This window comes from Bufo gargarizans, chromosome 3 (assembly GCF_014858855.1).
Source record: "Bufo gargarizans isolate SCDJY-AF-19 chromosome 3, ASM1485885v1, whole genome shotgun sequence".
Classification (NCBI taxonomy): Eukaryota; Metazoa; Chordata; class Amphibia; order Anura; family Bufonidae; genus Bufo; species Bufo gargarizans.
The window spans coordinates 466,832,150-466,848,019 of record NC_058082.1 but is presented as its reverse complement, the minus strand read 5'-3'; the positions used below and the strand labels follow the sequence as shown (position 1 = coordinate 466,848,019).

Below are 15,870 nucleotides of genomic sequence, written 5' to 3'. Positions count from 1 at the left end.
AGTATAATACTGCTGGAAGGGTTAAAAAAATAAAAAAGTTAACTCACCTTATCCTCTTGTTCGCGCAGTTCGTTCCCGGTCTGTTCTTTGCTAGCTGTGGGCTTGGGCTAAAGGACCTTTGATGTTGTCAGATCACATGCTCCATCACCATGGTGATGGACCATGTGATTGGAGCATGTGATCTGACGTCATCAAAGGTCCTTTAGCCCAAGCCCACAGCTAGCAAAGATCAGACCGGGAACGAACTACGCGAACAAGAGGATAAGGTGAGTTAACTTTTTTATTTTTTTAACCCTTCCAGCACTATTATACTATGCATTCTGTAGTCAGAATGCTATTATTTTCCCTTATAACCATGTTATAAAGGGAAAATAATACAATCTTCAGAACATCAATCCCAAGCCCGAACTTCTGTGAAGAAGTTCGGGTTTTGGTACCAAACATGCGCGATTTTTCTCACACGAGTGCAAAACGCATGACAATGTTTTGCACTCGCGCGGAAAAATTGCGCATTTTCCCGCAACGCACCCGGCTCTTATCCGGGCAAAAAACATGACGCCCGTGTGAAAGAGGCCTTAGACTTAGTCTTGCCTGTTTTGCGGACAAGGACAGGGCATTTCTACAGAAAATAAATGGTGGCGTGTACTCGTCCGAGATCCGCAATTTGTAGACTGCAAAACGGATGCGGTCGTATGCATGAGAACTCAACCAAACTCAGATGACCATAAAAACATTTTGGATCAGTTGAACCGTTGGAAAAAACAGGTGAAGCAGGCGTAAGGCCACATTCACAAGGTGCGGATTACGTCCAGACTGTTGTATTCTGGAATTCTGGCTTCAAAAAGTCACAAAAGCAGGACTTTTACAACATTTTGACCTTAAATACATTTTTGACTTTTTGCATTTTTGGGCCACTCGCTGTTTTGAAAAGCAGGTGGAAAACAGAGCATGGTTAGCCATGTCAATGACTCTCACTGCAGATTTATTAACGCGACTTTTTAGGCTACATTCACACGTCAGTATTTTCCTATATCCCGATTTTCGGTCCGTTTTTTGCGGATCCGTTGTTCCTGAAAATGTTTCCGTATGTCATCCGTTTTTTGCGGATCCGCAAAAAATGGAAACATGTATAAAGTTCAATAATCAAAAAAAGTTGGTTTGGATTTCTTTGAAAAAAAATTGAAAAAAAAATAATAATTAAAAAAAAATAATAATAAAAAAAATTTGTTGTGTTTCCAGGAACGGATTCCGCAAAAAACAGATGACATAAGGAATGACATCTGAATGTCTTCCGTTTTTTGCGGATCCATTGACTTTGTATTGTACCAGGATCCGAATTTTGCGGACAAGAATAGGACATGTTTTATATTTAAACGGACATGCGGAACGGAACAACGGAAACGGACAGCACACATTGTACGTGTGAATGGACCCTTAAAGTCACAAAAAAGGGTTGCAAACTCACTCCAGTCAGGGGAGGGGGGATAAAAAATAAATTAAAAAAAGTAACATTTCTAGACCAAAAAATAAATAAATTATTATGTTTAAAGAGGAGTCCTTCTCTACTGTTTTCCTGGCTGCAACAGCCACGTTCCACGCACAGAGGTCACAGCTGCAGCCAATCACTGGAGTCAGCAGTGGAGTTTAGTATACTGCTGAGGCCTGTGATTGGCTGCACTGTGACCTGTGTGCAAGATATGTCACTGATGCAACCAGGAAGATGACATCAGTGGTAGGGAAAGTCAGAGTGTGGCGAAAGAAGTAGCAGGAGAGAAAAGTTTTGCTTCTTTAGCACATGTACAGGGTTTTTAGTTAAATCCTATTACACCTTTAAAGAGGATCTGTTATCACAAAATTCAATGAAATATTCAGGCCCCTTGTTCTAGAGCAGGAGGAGCTTAGCAGATTTAGGCTACTTTCACACTTGCGCTTGATCGGATCCGTTCTGAACGGATCCGATCATATTAATGCAGACGGATGCTCCGTTCAGTACGGATCAGTCTGCATTAATAACTTAGAAAAAATTCTAAGTGTGAAAGCAGCCTGAGCGGATCCGTTCAGACTTTCAATGTAAAGTCAATGGGGGACGGATCCGCTTGAAGATTGAGCCATATGGTGACATCTTCAAGCGGATCCGTTCCCATTGACTTACATTGTAAGTCTGAACGGATCCGCTCGCCTCCGCACGGCCAGGCGGACACCCGAACGCTGCAAGCAGCGTTCAGCTGTCCGCCTGTCCGTGCGGAGGCGAGCGGAGCGGAGGCTGAACGCAGCCAGACTGATGCAGTCTGAGCGGATCTGCTCCATTCAGACTGCATCAGGGCTGGACGGAGGCGTTTGGGTCCGCTCGTGAGCCCCTTCAAACGGAGCTCACGAACGGACCCATGAACGCTAGTGTGAAAGTAGCCTGAAATATAGATTTGTTAGGTGAAAAACAAACAATTACCGTATATCTCTGCCTTGATTGTTCATAGGGGATGTGTTATCAGTGACTGATCGCATTCTGTGTAAGTGTGTATACAGAGATCGCTGTCAGTCACTGACAGCTGTACATAGGGGAGGTGTTATCACTGATTGATAGCATTCTTTGTGCGTGTATACAGGGGTAGCTGTCAGTCACATAACACTTCCCCTGTGAACAATAAAGTCAGAGATAGCAGAGATAAAATTGCTAGTTACAAGTTTTACAAAATCTTTTCCCACCTGCTCAGCTCCTCCTGCTCTATAACATGCTCCGTGCAGATTGCATTTTATGGCGACAAATCCTCTTTAACCACTTCAGCCCCGCTAGCTAAAACCCCCTTCATGACCAGAGCACTTTTTACACTTCTGCACTACACTACTTTCACCGTTTATCGCTCGGTCATGCAACTTACCACCCAAATGAATTTTACCTCCTTTTCTTCTCACTAATAGAGCTTTCATTTGGTGGTATTTCATTGCTGCTGACATTTTTACTTTTTTTGTTATTAATCGAAATGTAACGATTTTTTTTGCAAAAAAATGACATTTTTCACTTTCAGCTGTAAAATTTTGCAAAAAAAAACGACATCCATATATAAATTTTTCGCTAAATTTATTGTTCTACATGTCTTTGATAAAAAAAAAAATGTTTGGGCAAAAAAAAATGGTTTGGGTAAAAGTTATAGCGTTTCCAAACTATGGTACAAAAATGTGAATTTCCGCTTTTTGAAGCAGCTCTGACTTTCTGAGCACCTGTCATGTTTCCTGAGGTTCTACAATGCCCAGACAGTAGAAAAACCCCACAAATGACCCCATTTCGGAAAGTAGACACCCTAAGGTATTCGCTGATGGGCATAGTGAGTTCATAGAACTTTTTATTTTTTGTCACAAGTTAGCGGAAAATGATGATTTTTATTTTAATTTATTTTTTTCTTACAAAGTCTCATATTCCACTAACTTGCGACAAAAAATAAAAAATTCTAGGAACTCGCCAGGCCCCTCACGGAATACCTTGGGGTGTCTTCTTTCCGAAAGGGGGTCACATGTGGGGTATTTATACTGCCCTGGCATTTTAGGGGCCCTAAAGCGTGAGAAGAAGTCTGGAATATAAATGTCTAAAAAATTTTACGCATTTGAATTCCGTGAGGGGTATGGTGAGTTCATGTGAGATTTTATTTTTTGACACAAGTTAGTGGAATATGAGACTTTGTAAGAAAAAAAAACAAAAAAAAAAAACAACAATTTCCGCTAACTTGGGCCAAAAAAATGTCTGAATGGAGTCTTACAGGGGTGTGATCACCCATATAGACACCCTGATCACCCCCCTGTCATTGATCACCCCCCTGTACGGCTCCATTCAGACGTCCGTATGATTTTTACGGATCCACGGATACATGGATCGGATCCGCAAAACACATACGGACGTCTGAATGGAGCCTTACAGGGGGGTGATCAATGACAGGGGGTGATCAGGGAGTGTATATGAGGTGATCACCCCCATGTAAGGCTCCATTCAGACGTCCGTATGTGTTTTGCGGATCCGATCCATGTATCCGTGGATCCGTAAAAATCATACGGACGTCTGAATGGAGCCTTACAGGGGGGTGATCAATGACAGGGGGGTGATCAGGGTGTCTATATGGGTGATGTTCCTAGAATTTTTTATTTTTTGTCGCAAGTTAGTGGAATATGAGACTTTGTAAGGAAAAAAGAAAAAAAATGAAAAATCATCATTTTCCGCTAACTTGTGACAAAAAATAAAAAATTCGAGGAACTCGCCGTGCCCCTCACGGAATACCTTGGGGTGTCTTCTTTTCAAAATGGGGTCACTTGTGGCGTAGTTATACTGCCCTGGCAATTTAGGGGCCCAAATGTGTGAGAAGTGCCTTGCAATCAAAATCTGTAAAAAATGGCCTGTGAAATCCGAAAGGTGCTCTTTGGAATGTGTGCCCCTTTGCCCACCTAGGCTGCAAAAAAGTGTCACACATCTGGTATCGCCGTACTCAGGAGAAGTTGGGGAATGTGTTTTGGGGTGTCATTTTACATATACCCATGCTGGGTGAGAGAAATATCTTGGCAAAAGACAACTTTTCCCATTTTTTTATACATACAAAGTTGGCATTTGACCAAGATATTTTTCTCACCCAGCATGGGTATATGTAAAATGACACCCCAAAACACATTGCCCAACTTCTCCTGAGTATGGCGATACCAGATGTGTGACACTTTTTTGCAGCCTAGATGCACAAAAGGTGCCCAAATTCCTTTTAGGAGGGCATTTTTAGACTTTTGGATCCCAGACTTCTTCTCACGCTTTAGGGCCCCTAAAAAGCCAGGGCAGTATAAATACCCCACATGTGACCCCACTTTGGAAAGAAGACACCCCAAGGTATTCAATGAGGGGCATGGCGAGTTCATAGAAATTATAATTTTTTGCATAAGTTAGCGGAAATTGATTTTTTTTTTGTTTTTTTCTCACAAAGTCTCACTTTCCGCTAACTTAGGACAAAAATTTCAATCTTTCATAGACTCAATATGCCCCTCACGGAATACCTTGGGGTGTCTTCTTTCCGAAATGGGGTCACATGTGGGGTATTTATACTGCCCTGGCTTTTTAGGGGCCCTAAAGCGTGAGAAGAAGTCTGGAATATAAATGTCTAAAAATGTTTATTTATTTGGATTCCGTGAGGGGTATGGTGAGTTCATGTGAGATTTTATTTTTTGACACAAGTTAGTGGAATATGAGACTTTGTAAGAAAAAACAAACCAAAAAATATATATATTTCCGCTAACTTGGGCCAAAAAAATGTCTGAATGGAGCCTTACGGGGGGGGGGGGGGGGGGGGGGGTGATCACCCCATATAGACTCCCTGATCACCCCCCTGTCATTGATCACCCCCCTGGTAAGGCTCGATTCAGACGTCCGTATGATTTTTACGGATCCACTGATACATGGATCGGATCCGCAAAACACATGCGGACGTCTGAATGGAGCCTTACAGGGGGGTGATCAATGACAGGGGGTGATCAGGGTGATCACCCCCCTGTCATTGATCACCCCCCTGGTAAGGCTCCATTCAGACGTCCGTATGATTTTTACGGATACATGGATCGGATCCGCAAAACACATGCGGACGTCTGAATGGAGCCTTACAGGGGGGTGATCAATGACAGGGGGTGATCAGGGAGTGTATATGGGTGATCACCCCCCTGTAAGGCTCCATTCAGACGTCCGTATGATTTTTACAGATCCATGGATCGGATCCGCAAAACACATGCGGACGTCTGAATGGAGCATTAAAGGGGGGTGATCAATGACAGGGGGTGATCAGGGAGTGTATATGGGTGATCACCCCCCTGTAAGGCTCCATTCAGACGTCCGTATGATTTTTACGGATCCATGGATCGGATCCGCAAAACACATGCGGACGTCTGAATGGAGCATTACAGGGGGGTGATCAATGACAGGGGGTGATCAGGGTGATCACCCCCCTGTCATTGATCACCCCCCTGGTAAGGCTCCATTCAGACGTCCGTATGATTTTTACGGATCCATGGATACATGGATCGGATCCGCAAAACACATGCGGACGTCTGAATGGAGCCTTACAGGGGGGGGGTGATCAATGACAGGGGGTGATCAGGTAGTGTATATGGGTGATCACCCCCCTGTAAGGCTCCATTCAGACATCCGTATGATTTTTACGGATCCATGGATCGGATCCGCAAAACACATGCGGACGTCTGAATGGAGCATTACAGGGGGGTGATCAATGACAGGGGGGTGATCAGGGAGTGTATATGGGTGATCACCCGCCTGTCATTGATCACCCCCCTGTAAGGCTCCATTCAGACGTCCGCATGTGTTTTGCGGATCCGATCCATGTATCAGTGGATCCGTAAAAATCATACGGACGTCTGAACGGAGCCTGACAGGGGGGTGATCAATGACAGGGGGGTGATCAGGGAGTTTATATGGGGTGATCAGGGAGTTTATATGGGGTTAATAAGTGACGGGGGTGTAGTGTGGTGTTTGGTGCGACTGTACTGAGCTGCCTGTGTCCTCTGGTGGTCGATCCTAACAAAAGGGACCACCAGGTAGCAGGTATATTAGACGCTGTTATCAAAACAGCGTCTAATATACCTGTTAGGGGTTAAAAAAAATCAGATCTCCAGCCTGCCAGCGAGCGATCGCCGCTGGCAGGCTGGAGATCCACTCGCTTACCTTCCGTTCCTGTGAGCGCGCGCTCCTGTGTGCGCGCGTTCACAGGAAATCCCGGCTCTCGCGAGATGACGCGTATATGCGTGACTCTGCGCAGGGCCGCCACCTCCGGACCGCACATCTGCGTTAGGCGGTCCGGAGGTGGTTAAAGGGATTATTCACCTTGCAATTAAAATAGAACTTGCTATTATACCTAAATTAACAAGTGTACCCTGATCTCCAGATATACAAGTGCTAGCCCCAGGTCGCAGCAGCTTCTCTTCAGACTTGTGCTTGCCTTTGTCAGCATGGATCCAGTGCTGCTTGTGAAAGGGGCTGGCTGACTGGCTCATTTTAATAGATAAGCCAGTCGATTTTCATCATGGCAGATGCACAGACAGGAAGAGGCCGGCCTAGTTATTCAAATGACACCGTCCGCCAGCCCTGTTCACACACAGCAAAGTTAATTTCAGTAATGCAACTTAAAAGATGAAACTACACTGAACAAAAATATAAATGCAAAATGGGAGCAAAACCGAAAGTGTTGCATGAGCTGAACTGAAAGATCTGAAATATTTTCTACATACACAAAAGACACATTACTCTCTCATATATTGTTCACAATTCTGTCTAAATCTGTGTTAGTGAGCACTTCTCCTTTGCCGAGATAATCCATCCTACCTCACAGGTGTGACATATTAAGGTGCTGATTAGACAGCGTGAATATTGCACAGGTGTGCCTTAGACTGCCCACAATAAAAGACAACTCTGAAATGTGCATTTTGATCACACAGCACAATGCCACAGATGTCGCAACGTTTGAGGGAGCGTGAAAATGGCATGCTGACTGCAGGAATGTCTACCAGAGCTGTTGCCCGTGCAATAAATGTTCATTTCTCTACCATAAGCCGTCTCCAAAGGAGTTTCAGAGAATTTGGCAGTACATCCAACCGGCCTCACAACCGTAGACTACGTGTAACCACACCAGCCCAGGACCTCCACATCCAGCATGTTCACCTCCATGATCGTCTGAGACCAGCCACCCGGACAGCTGCAGCAACAATCGGTTTGCATAACCAAAGAATTTCTGCACAAACTGTCAGAAACCGTCTCAGGGAAGCTCATCTGCATGCTTGTCGGGGTCTGGACCTGGCTGCAGTTCGTCGTCGTAACCGACTTGAGTGGGCAAATGCTCACATTCGATGGCGTCTGGCAAGTTGGAGAGGCGTTCTGTTCACGGATGAGTCCCGGTTTTCACTGTTCAGGGCAGATGGCAGACAGTGTGTGTGGCGTTGTGTGGGTGAGTGGTTCGCTGACGTCAACGTTGTGGATCGAGTGGCCCATGGTGGTGGTAGGGTTATGGTATGGGCAGGCGTATGTTATGGACAATGAACACAGGTGCATTTTATTGATGGCATTTTGAATGCACAGAGATACCGTGACAAGATCCTGAGGCCCATTGTTGTGCCATTCATCCATGACCATCATGTTGCAGCATGATAATGCACGGCCCCACATTGCAAGGATCTGTACACAATTCCTGGAAGCTGAAAACATCCCAGTTCTTGCATGGCCAGCATACTCACCAGATTGTCACCCATTAAGTATGTTTGGAATGCTCTGGATCGGCGTATACGACAACGTGTTCCAGTTCCTGCCAATATTCTGCAACTTTGCACAGCTATTGAAGAGGAGTGGACCAACATTCCACAGGCCACAATCAACAACCTGATCAACTCTATGCGACAGAGATGTGTTGCACTGCATGAGGCAAATGGTGGCCACACCAGATACTGACTGGTTATCTGACAACCCCCACCCAACCCCATAAGACAAAACTGTGCACATTTCAGAGTGGCATTTAAGTGTGGACAGTCTAAGGCACACCTGTGCAATATTCATGCTGTCTAATCAGCATCTTGATATGCAACACCTGTGAGGTGGGATGGATTATCTCGGCAAAGGAGAAGTGCTCACTAACACAGATTTAGACAGATTTGTGAAGAATATTTGAGAGTAATGGTCTTTTGTGTAAGGCTTATTACATGCAAAGCGAGATATTTCAAGCCTTTATTTGATATAATTTGGATGATTGTGACTTTGGGGTTTTCATAAACTGTAAGCCATAATCTCAGGTACCCTTTGCTCAGGGGGTATGGATTAATTAGCTGACTAGAGTGTGACACTTTGAGTCTAGAATATTGAACCTTTTCACAATATTCTAATTTTAAGTTGCATTACTGAAATAAATGAACCTTTGCACGATATTCTAATTTTTCGAGTTTCACCTGTATATTAGCAAGTGATATATCGTCTTTTTAAACACACAAACGGAATTTTTCCCAGCTGGGCAATCCCTTTAACATTGAGTGGGTGCTGTATTCCTCAGAGATCCTATTAATTAATGGAAGTGATCTATGAAGAAGAAATAAAAAATAAAAAAAATTACTCAAGTACTTTCCACTCACCAGCACTTGAAAGCTCAATCCTGATAAAAGTCCTCGGCACAGACTGCCTATTGTTAGAGTTTTTATTACTAATGTGTGCGCGCCTAGCAATGCTTAAGAGGATTTTTCAGTTACGCTGCAAGCAGGATTTGTTAATATGATCAGAGGACAGAAGCCTACTAGTGCCCCAAGCAGTGAACACAGGCATGTGCTCATCCCGCCATCTTGTGGTGACATGCAGGCACTACAACGGTGATTTCTAAACTTAGGCCTCTTTCACACTACCGTATGGCTATTTAAGTGTTTTGCTTTCCGTTTTTTTGTTTCCGTTGTGTTTCCGTTCCGTTTTTCCGTATGGCATATACAGTATACAGTAATTACATAGAAAAAATTGGACTGGGCATAACATTTTAAATAGATGGTTCCGCAAAAACGGAACGGATACAGAAGACATACGGATGCATTTCTGTATGTGTTTCGTTTTATTTGCGGACCCATTGACTTGAATGGGGCCACAGAACGTGATTTGAGGGCAATAATAGGACATGTTCTATCAACAGAACGGAAATACGGAAACGGAATGCATACAGAGTACATTCGGTGTTTTTTTTTGCGGAACCATTAAAATGAATGGTTCTGTATACAGACCGTATAAGGAATACAAAAAAACGCCTGCAAAATAAAGAAAAAAAAAACGGTAGTGTGAAAGAGGTCTTATGCTCAGGACTTCATAGTATTCCTTCAAAGTGCTACAGTAACACGTTGCTTACATCAATTCATCTACTATCTACAAATTAGGTTTTGTAGTATAAAAGAGAACCAGTCCCCAGGATCAACCCTCGCAAACCAGGCATACAGCCTAGTAGGATTGACCCTGCTTAGGGAAATTGGTTGCGATATTCCCAAGAAAAATGAGGGCTTCTGTGCACTAAGGGGTCTAGCCAGCACTTCAGCCATCAGTTTCATAAAGGCAAACTTTTTTTATCCTCAGGAACACCACCAACCGATTTTCAAAAGACAGGTACCATTTGAATTGGCAGGATCAACCCTAACATATCGCATGCCTGGTTTAAAAAGAGTTGATCCTGCTGATAGGTCCTATTTAAATCAAAAAAGATTAATAATAAATAAAAAAAACTGTGTGGGGATCAGACTACTGGGCTTCATACGGATTATCAAAAATTAATAGGCTACAACGCGGCATGGCCCCTGCACTACAGCACCCCCAGTCGCCCACCGAGCAGGGAATTGCAGCACAACTCCATCTGGTCCTCCTCATGGTTTGCTGGCTTCTGAATGATTGTAATAAATGGTCAGAAATAAAAATAAGATCAGCGATGTTTATCCTCCATCTTGGTGGATTGTGCCACTGATCAGTATGGTTTTTGGAGTGACATGATGCTGTAGTTTCCAGGGTCAAAAACCTGCAGCATGGGTGCAGAGGTGGCACGTAGACCGCATTCTGCTGGCACGCCAGCTGTCTCCAAATGACGGAAAGACTTTTCATTCTTGTTGCCATTTATGACTTTTCCCGTCGACGCCCTGTATGGTAATTAAAAAAGGGCATCGCACATGACAGTTATGCTAGGCCTGCCCCGGCCTCCACAGAGGAGCAATAGCAGAGTGCGGGCCTCAGGACTGCTACAGAAAGGTATCCGAATAGACTGGTGACAGCATGGTGAGCTTAGGGAGATAGGGGAACAAGAACTGGGACTACTTTAGGGGTGGGAGGGAGGATGGTGAAATGGGGGAACGAGCAATGTGATTATTTTGGGGGGCCGGGGGAGGCTGGTGAGCCTGTATTTAATTGCTGGAGGGGTGATGAGGAGCCAACTTCCTGACTACTTAGGGGAAGGGCGTGATCCCACATGTAATTGTTGAGGGGGGAAATGATGGGGAGTAAGCTTTCTCAGGACATGGACAGATTGTCAGGAAGGAGCGTTTGCAGGAACATTTGTGCCCGATAATCTGCCCGACTATTAGACTGTGTAAACCCACCATAAACCTGGCCATGCATCGGTAATGGTACAGCATCTCTCCTAACCCCTCATACACATGCTCAGCTCAGGGTGCAGCATGGGTTCTGAATGGGCATGTGAAGTATGCTGCTCTGGAAGCTGCTTATCTTCCCAAGAGAATCAACATCTGACATCAATGGAGAGTCTGGACACCACCATACATGTTAGCTGGTCCTTGCCGCCATTAAACGGGCTTTCCCAGCCTTAAATACTAATGACCTATCCACCAGATAGTTCATCAGTATCTGATTGGTGGAGGTCCGACGCCCGGGAATCCTGCCTATCAGCGGTAGGCAAGTGTTTGAAAAGGAAGTGGCACTCGCAGCCTAGCAGCTTTGCCTGGGCTGAGTGATGACACGTTCATCGGCCACGTGACCAAGGCGCAGCTTAGCCCTATTAAATTAAATCTAATGTGTATGGCTAGCTTCAGGTAGTCACATCTGATCCAGTCATCATGGGTTAGCAGAAAAATCTTCCTTAAAAAAGAGTTTTTTTGGGAATAAGAGGTAGAATCTGATTGGTTGCTATGGGCAACTAAGCCAGTTTATCATTACTTCAGTTTTGATAAATCGCCCCGTGTGTACAGTAGGTGACCTCATCATAATGCACCAGCATGCACTTGAAATCTGAAACAGACATCAAAAATTTTCCATGTCTCCACCCAATCCTATCATTTTTGCTTATCTTGCACACAAGTGTGGGTGAAGACACGGAAGATCCACACACATTTCTGTGCAGATTTATGTGGGTTTCTGCAACATATCCGCACCCTTCATTGGAAAAGGGTGAAATCCGCATCTAAAAATGCAAGCATAATTAGCATGCTGTGGATTTGGAAATCTACATGGCAGGTCAATTTCCGCACGGAAAATAAAAATCTGCAAAGGGTACATGAGAGTGGTCTAATCTCCTCATTTGCATATATTAAAACCTCGGGAGTCATTTTACAAACAAATATATGCCACACAGACCAACACGGATGCCTTCAGCTGCCAAGCGCACATGTAACAGGTCAGCCAGGTTCATAGGCAACACCTTACTAGTAAACTACATGAAAGCTATCCATTCATATGTACTGTATAGTTCTTCCTAAAGTCTGAGCACAACTAACCATGCATGTGTCATGTTTTCACCACTAGAGGGAGACAACACACTACATTTAGAATGCCAATGGATCCATGTAAATTCTTCTTCCAAGGCTTTTTATCCTTTTATGGGGATTTTCAGAATTTCAGAATTCCTTAAACTCCAGAGATATAAATGAATTAGCTTTTTTTTTTTAGGATTTCAACTACAATATGACATTCCTTTATTTATTGTGAAGATCTTATTTACGATAGTAATGATATATTGCTTCTTAAGACTACATGGCTGAGAATACCAAGAAGCGCTCATCGGAATTTTAAGGGAACGCAAATTTGGTCTTGAGAGCATGAAAAAGTTATTTTTAATTTATTATGCCATTCAACAGAAGTGTATATCACTACACAGAGGTTGCCTATCGACACAGGGACAGCAAGTCAGGGAGCGGATTGATGGACACTTCAGATTCATGTGGACTGATAATGCTCACAAACAACCCCCTCAGTACAAAGATCAGTCCGATCACTTCACCTGACCAGTCCTGGAACGGCAGTTGTAAATTTCCTATTTTTCGAGGCAGGGCCTACTCCATAGCGGGTGTTCTTGCAATCTGACCAAAATACATGCAATACTAGTGATTATTAGGTACAGACCTAGAAAAACAGCTAACAAAACTGCTCACATTTACCAATCCTGATTACAATGGAATTGCAATAGAGAAGAGGGATACGCGGCTATTAAACATCTCTGGCTTCACTTATTTTTGAGGGATGGAGAAGATCAGATAATTTGAATGAAATCATTGATTTTAGCTTCGATCAAGGATTTGTCAAGATCAAAATCGAGAAAAAATAAAAAACAAAACAACAACAACAGACATCTGATAAGTTATAGACCGCACAGTCTTCTCTTATGCATTTTTACAGGGGGGCAAGCTTGACTTGCTCAGTACATTTTTGTAGCATTTTTACCAATATATAGTATTTTAACACCTGGCGTTATTTTCCCATAACCTTTTTTGTATGCCTTATGTTTTAAAGTATGTAGATGTGTGATGTCACTTCCTCTGTAGAGCAGCATGGGGACAATAACACCAGGCAAAAAACAGGGAAATAAAAAATTAAAAAAACAATCGTGTTTTATGGAGGGGGGGGGGCACCAGACAATGAAGGAAATAATGCCAGACCCAAAACATACTCTAGTATAAAAAAATAATTAATAAATATTTCCCCAGAGACGTCTAAGGCTAGCTTCACATACTGTATGCATCTCCCTGTTTCGGCAGGCTGCTCCAGCAGAGAATGCCAGGAACCTGCCAGACAAAACGCTGCAGTGGTTTTTGGATTTCCAGCATATTTGCCAGGTAGCGGCTGGATCTGTGCTGGACCTCATTATAGTCAATGGGGTCTGTCAGGCGGCGGCAATATCCAGCAATCTGGAGAACTCCGACAGGCTGTTCCAGCAGGCACAGGTGTCAAACTAGCCGATGCAAAGTCTAGAGTTTTTGTGTGTATTGTTTTTTTTTTGCCTAAAAAATACAGCAAAAATGCCAGCCAGAAAGAAATGCACCAAACAGCACAAGAAATACATCTGCATATAAACTAAGGTTAGGGGGCATCCACACAACCCTATGAATTTTGTGGTCTGCAAAATACTAAAGACATCCGTGTGACATCCATGTGCTTTCCACATCCATATTTTCATTATGTAAAAGTTAAAACATATCGTATACTTGGCCGCAAAATGTGGTTCACGGACCCATTGAAGTCAATGGGTCCGCAGAGGAAAACAGAAGCAACATGAACGTGACATCGATGTCATCTGTATTTTGTGGATCGCAAAACCGATACGGGCATGTGAATGTATCCTTAACCTGTAGGAACAAACTAGGATACAACAGCTGGAGAGCTACAAGCTGGAGACCAGTGATCTATAACTTGGCAGAACTTCCAGTCCCCACCACCCCCACCCTCGAGTGTTCAGTACGGTCTATAGGGAGTGTATAGCAGAACAGCGGTGGCTGTGTATTCTACAAAGAGGTTAATTGGTGTTGTACACTTTGCCATGGTTAAAGGGACACACCCAACCTTTACATATTAAGATGGCCTTTCATCCCATGTCCTCACATACATTGCACCGCACAAAGCTCTATTGATATCTTGTAAGCCAAAAATATATAGTCTGTAGTCTCAGCCCCGTCCTCATAGCTAACCCCTATATATAATACAGGGCATGCAGAATAATTATATAACTGTAGATGGGGGGGGTGGGGGGATTTGGGGCTCAGACATCCAAAGTAGATAAACCAAACAAACACTTTAGTATGTTAGTATGTTTTAGACTAACAAGCATTAGATGAAGAGACACACACCTTACACCTTACACCCTACACTGGCATACAGGGTGTTAAAAAAACATATCTAAGGGCTCTTTCACATCTGCGTTATTGTCTTCCGGCATAGAGTTCCGTCGTCGGGGCTCTATGCCGGAAGAATCCTGATCAGGATTATCCTAATGCATTCTGAATGGAGTGAAATCCGTTCAGGATGCATCAGGATGTCTTCAGTTCCGGAACGGAACGTTTTTTGGCCGGAGAAAATACTGCAGCATGCTGCGCTTTTTGCTCCGGCCAAAAAAACTGAAGACTTGCCGCAAGGCCGGATCCGGAATTAATGCCCATTGAAAGGCATTAATCCGGATCCGGCCTTAAAGGGAACCTGTCACCGGGATTTTGTGTATAGAGCTGAGGACATGGGTTGCTAGATCGCCGCTAGGACATCCGCAATACCCAGTCCCCATAGCTCTGTGTGCTTTTATTGTGTATAAAAACCGATTTGATACATATGCAAATTAACCTGAGATGAGTCAGAGCTTGAAAATATGACTCTTCTCTGGTCACACAAGTAAGATATGACTCTTTTATGTTAATTTGCATATGTATCAAATCGTTTTTTTTTACACAATGAAAGCACACAGAGCTATGGGGACTGGGTATTGCGGATGTGCTAGTGGCCATCTAGCAACCCATGTCCTCAGCTCTATACCCAAAATCCAGGTGACAGGTTCCCTTTAAGCTAAACGTTGTTTCAGCGCATTGCCGGATACGACGTTTAGTTTTTTTAGAGTGGTTACCATTGCTGCCGAGACGCTAAAGTCTTGGCAGCCATGGTAAAGTGTAGTGGGGAGCGGGGGAGCAGCATACTTACCGTCCGTGCGGCTCCCGGGGCGCTCCAGAGTGACGTCAGGGCGCCCCAGGCGCATGGATGACGTGATCGCATGGCACGTCATCCATGCGCATGGGGCGCTCTGACGTCATTCTGGAGCGCCCCGGGAGCCGCACGGATGGTAAGTATACCGCTCCCCCGCTCCTACTATGGCAACCAGGACTTTAATAGCGTCCTGGGTGCCATAGTAACACTGAAAGCATTTTGAAGACGGATCCGTCTTCAAATGCTTTCAGTACACTTGCGTTTTTCCGGATCCGGCGTTTAATTCCGGCAAGTGGAGTACACGCCGGATCCGGACAACGCAAGTGTGAAAGAGGCCTAAGGGGCTCCATTCACCTGAAGGTGTTCTTTTGGCCTCTGTCAGGTCATTAGTTGTTTTCTTTTTTTACTATATTGAATAGCATAGTAGTAGTCTACTTCTCCAAGCAGAA

The 15,870-nt window shown here is 44.0% G+C and overlaps 1 protein-coding gene across 11 annotated transcripts in view; it reads right to left on the bottom strand.

Moving 5' to 3' along the window:
* The window catches only part of LOC122930354 (unconventional myosin-XVIIIa-like), a 331,901-nt gene that overhangs the window by 225,605 nt on the left and 90,426 nt on the right, over nt 1–15,870 (bottom strand). The gene's annotated exons all lie outside the window — the stretch shown is intronic.